This window comes from Meleagris gallopavo, chromosome 8 (genome assembly GCF_000146605.3).
Source record: "Meleagris gallopavo isolate NT-WF06-2002-E0010 breed Aviagen turkey brand Nicholas breeding stock chromosome 8, Turkey_5.1, whole genome shotgun sequence".
NCBI lineage: Eukaryota > Metazoa > Chordata > Aves > Galliformes > Phasianidae > Meleagris > Meleagris gallopavo.
Window position 1 is genome coordinate 15,084,133 of NC_015018.2, and position 6,945 is coordinate 15,091,077.

At 39.0% G+C, this 6,945-nt stretch overlaps 1 protein-coding gene across 3 annotated transcripts in view; it reads left to right on the plus strand.

The window, feature by feature from the left end:
• Positions 1-3: 3 nt before the first annotated feature.
• The window catches only part of NDST2 (N-deacetylase and N-sulfotransferase 2), a 108,284-nt gene continuing 101,342 nt past the window's right edge, over positions 4-6,945 (plus strand). For 2 of the 3 annotated variants that reach the window (XM_010714379.3, XM_019617588.2), the window contains exon 1: positions 4-87. The gene's annotated coding sequence lies outside the window, so the exon portion shown is untranslated. The remainder of the gene's footprint in view (positions 88-6,945) is intronic. The other variant, XM_010714380.3, reaches the window with a different exon arrangement.

Here is a 6,945-nt window from a genome sequence, read left to right on the forward strand (position 1 = left end):
CCCCCAGCTGGAGGGTTGACTGTGAGCCAGGCATTGTTGGCTTTTTGCTCTGTGTGCTGGCTTCTGAACAAAGGTGCTGCTGAAAGGGTGAGTATTTAACTTCTATCCCTTTTGATGTAGATGTATGTTCTTAGGAACTGATAAATTTAAACTCACCAAACCTGTCATCTTAAACAGTATCTAGGTTTGCAATGGGAAGAATCTAATCAACCAGCTCATAAAGTTTTGATCATCAGCCATCCAAGCTCTGTTAAATTCTGGTTTAGTGTAAATTTTGTGGCATTCTGCAGCACTGCAAACCAATGGGGCTGAAAGGTGAGCGTATTTCACCTACTGCACAGATATGAGTTCAGAGCAATAGAAATCTCTAAGACCCCAAAAATAAACAGTAATAAAAATATGATTGCTACTTAGTGTCTGCCATGGGAAAGGATGGCTTGAGGAGTGTGTGACCACCCATTTTCTACAGTTGTGTGAATTCTGCATCAAATCTGACACATCAACTGTCTTTTGAGACTAACTGTGGCACCCGAGCTTCCCTCGAAAGAGAACAGGCTTTGACCAGCCAGACCTACTTATGAGATGGGTTTATGTTTAATGCCATTGCCCTGCTGTGACTGGGAAGGAGCTGGTAATACTTGAGTAGGAATTTCTCAAAGTCTCCCTTGTCAGAGAAATACTGTGTGTGCCAGACACGTGAAGGTGCAGTGTGGGGGTGAGGGTGTCATTTTACATGTGTTTTCAATTGGCAGTGAATAGATTAAAATAGAAGAGCGTTAGCACAAAAGGGAACTTCTAAAAACATCTCAGTGCTTTATGGTTGTGAAGTAGTGTTTGTGCTCTATCTGCACGCAGATAAGCTGCAAACAAGACTGTGTGTATAGGACAATATTTATACCTTGTAGATGAAAGTAAATAGGTTATACCATAAAGTTTATATTAGTCTGTTTTTCATATGACTGCATTAACTGTCAGAAATGGGGATGTCATGCATAAGGTTTGACATCTATTTTTCAGGAGCATCCATAAAACTTTAGGCTGTCGGTTATATGTGTATTGGTCTTTTGCAGACAAATTTCCTTATTCTTGTTCTCTATTTAAAAATACTGGTGTTTTCTACCTGTACCCATAAAAATACTCTGCATTAGAGTCACTAGCTTAATATTCTAGGACCTGAAGAGAGCCATGGGTAAAACATTCTAAAAGCTCCCAACTAGTAGCCTAAAGAGGCTTTTTAAGCGCATCCTAAGAAAAATATCTTGGAATATTCAAAATTAAAAGCAAATATATTCCATTATAAAGCTGGACTCTCAGAGTTGAAACTTGGGTTTCTAGTTCTTGAACATACTGAGATATACCTGTAGTAAAGTTTTTAATAGAGATATTTAATGCCTAAATGGTGTTATACGTTTTTTTTTCTTTTTTTTCCCCCCCTTTTCCTTTGGCCATATCAAAGATGTCTAAAAAATTTCGGGGTATACATTTGAAATCAAGAAAGGCAGGGCAAGATTCTTGTCCTGTTTTTGTGCATAGATAAATATGCCATGTAGAGCAAGGTGGTGTTATGTGACTCTTTTGCTCTATGACATCTATCGTAAAAGCCCTTCTGACTAAGGAGACTGATAGTCTCTAGACTAGACATCTAAAAGAATACTAAAGTAAGGAGTGTGCTGCATGGAACTCAAAGTGGGTTCTGTGTATCAGAAGTCTGTCTCTGACTGACTTTTGGCACAGCAATATGAATTGGAGTTGCCAGTTGTACTTGGAATATTTCTTCTGTCAAGAGGTGATGAGAAGCAGTCTTGGAGAATACAGCATGCAGAAGGATTTGGAAGCAACCAAGAAATTAGCTTAATAGCAAGAGATGACAGGTTGATGCGAGGATCTGGCCTGGAAGAAGTTATAGTTACGAGATTGTAATTTTATCAAATAATCATAAGGAATAATTCTCTCTACCTTGGGGGTTGTTAAGAATAATCATTTCCAATAAGGTCCAATTTAGCAATTCCCATGGTAGTATTGGGGCTAAGTAAGCTCTTTGGTCATTTTACCTTTTACAGATAAATCATGAAACTCAATGATATTAGTGAGATGGAGGCAGTATCAAGTTTTTTCCCTAAAACTTCCCGTTGCAGACAAGGCCATTAGACCAAGCAAAGCTTATGTGTTGAGAAGTCTCAAGGCAGTTTTTGAGTTTTGCTTGTGTTGTAGTCCTCTAGAAGATATGGATTTCTTTAAAAACAAACAAACGAAAAAAACCAACAACTTCCTTGCTTCCAAATCTGCTTTTGTAGAAGATGGAGTTTGGAGTATCTGAATTAAGTTGCTTCTTTCCTCGTTTCTCTCATTCTTTTAAATTAATTGCATTGTGTGCCTTCTGTGATTTTTGTGTAATTGGCTAAGCTGTAGGGATGCAATCAATCCACCTGGCTAGCAAGATCTGTATACAGTGCACAGGGTAATTTTAAGTATTGAAAAGAGATGATGGCTCATCCCTGATGTTCTGTGGTATCTGTGCTCTGATCTGTGATGGAGGAGGGCTTGAACACTCTCTTTTATGCATGTGAAAAGTGGAGCAGTTCCTTGCATATGATAATGCTGCCCTCTCCCCTTCATTTCTGGTGCCTAGAGAACTGATGTTCTGGAAATGACTGTAAACATAACTGCTTAGTGCAGGAAAGCTGTCTAAGCTCACTTTTCAGGTCATCATCCAAACCAGAAACTCAGGTGCAGGTAAAAGTTCAGATCTCTGTCTTAGAAACATCAAGTTTGAACATAAAGTGCTGAGGAGCTGTGGGCACAGGGGGCTGCCTGAAACAGACTCTCTCTGTTGAGGGATTTTTTCAAGTAGACTGACATCTCCCTTTCCAGTACGTAGTAGGATTCTTGTGATTCCTTTCAGATTTGCTGGCTTTTGTGGACTAGAGTACATGGGGGTGGGTATCACACTGAATTTGGTGTCTCTCCAAAGCCGGTAGGATTATTCCCAGCTGTCAGTGACTCACAGTAGCCAAGTTGCTGTCTCAGAGTTCAGGTTAATGGAATTTGCTGTTCAGATTCCCTTGAATTGGCTGACGGAGATGGAATTTCCATGAACTAAGAAGGGCAGGAGAAATTCTTCAAAGTATAAGCTTTGAATTTGTGTTTGGTCTGAAAAATTGCTGAGAAATGCAGTCTTTCCTCATCTAAATGGAGACAGTTCCTTGCCAAGAATCTTCCTTTCAGGCGTTTCATTTTGTTCTGTCTAAATTCCTACTCTGTGTGCTTTTTGCTGAACATATCCAGTTTCCAGAAGTGCATTAGAAATGTGATAAATCTATGTCATATGATTGTCATTCTATTCCTTTTCCACAAAAATTGTAAACTTCATCTGGATTTAGTGATTCTGTTCTGTCAGCGGGGTAACTGCTTAGTTTGTTTATGTCAAAGAAAAGGGGTACAAATATCAGCAATGGAATTCATTCATAAAGTATTTACTGAACAGTAAGTGAAGCTTTATGCCTTTTTGCTGCTTGTTCATATTTACTGAGAAGGTTATCTTCACCTCTTAAATTAATGCAGAGGAATATCTGAAGTAGCTGGGGTAAACTGTGAAAAATGACCTGGTTCACATGTTGATTTTGACTATCGTTGTTCTGGTAGTGTGTGACTCCTCCAGGGAGCTTGCTGAGCTCTGACAGAGCTGCATTCGGTCAGAGGTCATGTCCAGTGTTACTTCTGGAACAGCGCAGAATCAGTGAAATGGTTTGGAGTTCATTTATTTTCTTACAAGACAGCTGTTATGTGACTGAACATCTCTGTTATTTGCCAGAAGTAATAAATCTGAAGCTTATTTGCCTTGTTGGTGCTCTGTTTCAGAGTATGAGAATGTCTAGAACAAGTTCAGTCTTCTGCAGGTAATGAGTCAGTATCTGACTAGCCCACATTTGTGGTTTGATGAGATTGCCAGCAGTGCTTTGTTCCCCCCTTTTTGTCTCTGGTTTCTATCTGTGAACCTTGGGTATGTGTATGAAAAGTATCTTCCAGTTTGGAATGACATATAAAAAAAATGAAAGGCAAAGAAAATAGCAAGAATTTTCTACATGATGTTTTGGCTTTTCCATTTAATTAATCTGTTGGAATAAAAGTCCAAGAAATCACAGTGAGATGGCATCTTGTTCACTAATCAGGTAATCAAAGAGGGAAGAGGTAATGGATGCAATTTTATTTTCTGAGTATGCAAAGGAAGAACAACATGAGACGATTAACTGCATATCTATTTCAAACTGTAGGTATATTTTTTGATTAGACAGGATTAGACAGATATCACTGCGAGACTAGTGATGACCCTGCATTTATTTTCAGTTCTGTATTTGCTTCCCCTATATGCCATTTTATAGGCAAGATCCTAAAAAATTTTTCTTCAGCTGAATCACAAATAATGAAACTCCTTTTTCCACACTAGTACTGATTTGCCATGTTGTTAATTGCTCATCAGGCTGCTCAGTTCTCTGATACCAGTCTCTTAGCCCAGATATGCTTTGTTACTTCAGCCTTTAAAGCCTGTTGGTCAACTTGTGCAACCAAGATAGGGATTCCAAATATGTTTGGTTAAATGCACAAATTGAGCTTTAGGTGATTGATTCTGGCTGTGCTTTCAGTCACACTAAGAGAGCAGTATTTCTGACTACTTATGTACATGATGCATCAGGCTTCAGGGACTTCATTCACAGACTTCATCTTTGCTTCCCTGCATATTTCTGCTGAGATAAGGAGCCGATAAAATTAACCTTGGCCCCAGCTGACCAGGTCTCCATACCATAAGTTAGACAGATCTAGCATTTCATTTATTCTAAAGTTCTTCCTCTTAAGAGGATTGTTGAAAGTTACATCCAAGTAGTGAGATTGAAAGTAACCAGTCTTGGGGCTGCAGGGGATGACATTTATAGAGACGCGATGACCCTTTTATGGTCCTTTTCTCCATCAATACAAAATACTCATCTCAGAGTTTGGTAAATGAACTTTCTCTTTTTGATATATCCTCTATCACAAGAAAATGTTTTCACTCAAGCATGCATTCTACCTAGCATGCTGTTTTCTGAAGGCATGTGGAGGATGGGATAAATTGCCATACTGACTGCTGGAGCCCTCTTTGCCTTAGTGCACTGGAAAAGATGAAATTAAATTTGTAAAGATAAGAAGTCAATATATAGTAAGCTAAGGTACCTTAAATCATGGTGTGAACTTATTCTGAGATGAGATAACTTGGATTCGCTGTTCCTTAAGCTTCCTTTCCAAATGCCCTGTAATAACCTCCCAAAATGCAAGTCCTTACATGTATATGAAGGAGTTTTGTGAACTATTCTCCCCTGTTGATCTCACAGCATAATTGATCCTGCAGAAGTCATCCAGTAAATGCAAAAGCTTGTAGTGTTTACTACTTAGATTTTCTCAACTCAGTGTTGTATCACCATCTTTAATAGTTGTTCAGAGTCCTGAAAACAGTTTTAGTAGAGGTCATGCTGTAATTAGCATCAGACCGATTAGAGTAGCTTATTATAATTGTGGTCTGAGAATTGTACTGTAATCCCTTGAAATGCACAAGAGATGATAATACTGAAATATACTGTGGTGAAACCATGCTGTTACATGGACATCAAAATGTAGTTCTGTACTCTGCTTAAAGGAAGTGAAAAGGATAAAATAAGATACGAGAAGGATAGGGAAGGAGAGCTGCACAAAATTGAGCAGTAGTGTAGTGATGTACAAATATGATTACAAATTGAAAATTTTGGAACTTTTATGAAGATGTGACAGACGTGAAATACATTTTGGAAATAGTGAATACTTTAGCACAGATTGATTATTAACTCCTTTTTTTTACATTTCTTCATCTGCACAAGATCAAAGAGTCATTCAGAAGAGCTGAACAGAAGCAAACCAAACTGCAAACAGGATGTGCCTAGATTTGTTTGTGGAACTCATGGCCACTCTTGTTCTTAATTTTAAGGTGCAGATAGCAATTAGTGGGAGTGGTCATGTGTGATTAGATAGAATAAAACCTCATATGGTACAATGTCTATCTCAATTTCTAAATGCTGACTACATCAATGAATATTTTAATTTAAAATTAAAGATTTCTTGAAACTTAAAAAAAAAAAAAAAAAAGACGTGGCTTCCTTCGGATTGTCCAGTATTTGAGCAAGATAAACTCCTGCTCTGAGTTTTTGTCTTCTATGATGTTGTGAAGTCTCCGAAGATTGTGAACCATGTGATTATTAACTACCAGAGAAACAAAGCATTAAAATTCACCCACGGTTTGTAGAAGATGCTTTTGGGTGGAAGGGGGACTCCTGCAGAAGACTTGTTAATCCAGCTCGCCTTGTTCTCTGTTTCCTCTCAGTTCTGTAGTTTATAACTTTTTTTCTTCCTGATCACATTGATATACTAAATCCTTCAGTCATTTTCTTCTGGATTCGTCTCAGCTGATTTTTGTGGTCTAATAGAGAAAATCTCAGCCAAACTATATAATCTCATATTTTGAAAATCGATAACATGTTTTAAGTGACAAAGGGAATAACTCCATCTTCCAGTACCTGAGCTGCTGCTGAGATGGCCAGGATTGTATACTTTTCTTTTGTCACAGAAACCAAAACATGGAATATGCCACATTAGAAGGGACACACAGGGATCATAAAATCCAATTCCTGGCTCCATACAGGAGCATCCAAAATCCAAACCCTATATCTGAGAGCAGTGTCCAAATGCTTCATAAACTCCAGCACTCAGGCTGTGCTTGCTGCCCTGTGCAGCCTGTTCCATGCCCACCGCCCTCTGGTGCTGCCCTCCCCTGACGCAGCTCCATGCCGTTCCCTCGGGCCCTGTCGCTGTCACACAGAGCAGAGCTCAGCGCTGCCCCTCCGCCCCCTTTGAGGAACTGCAGCCGCCATCAGGCCTCCCCTCAGC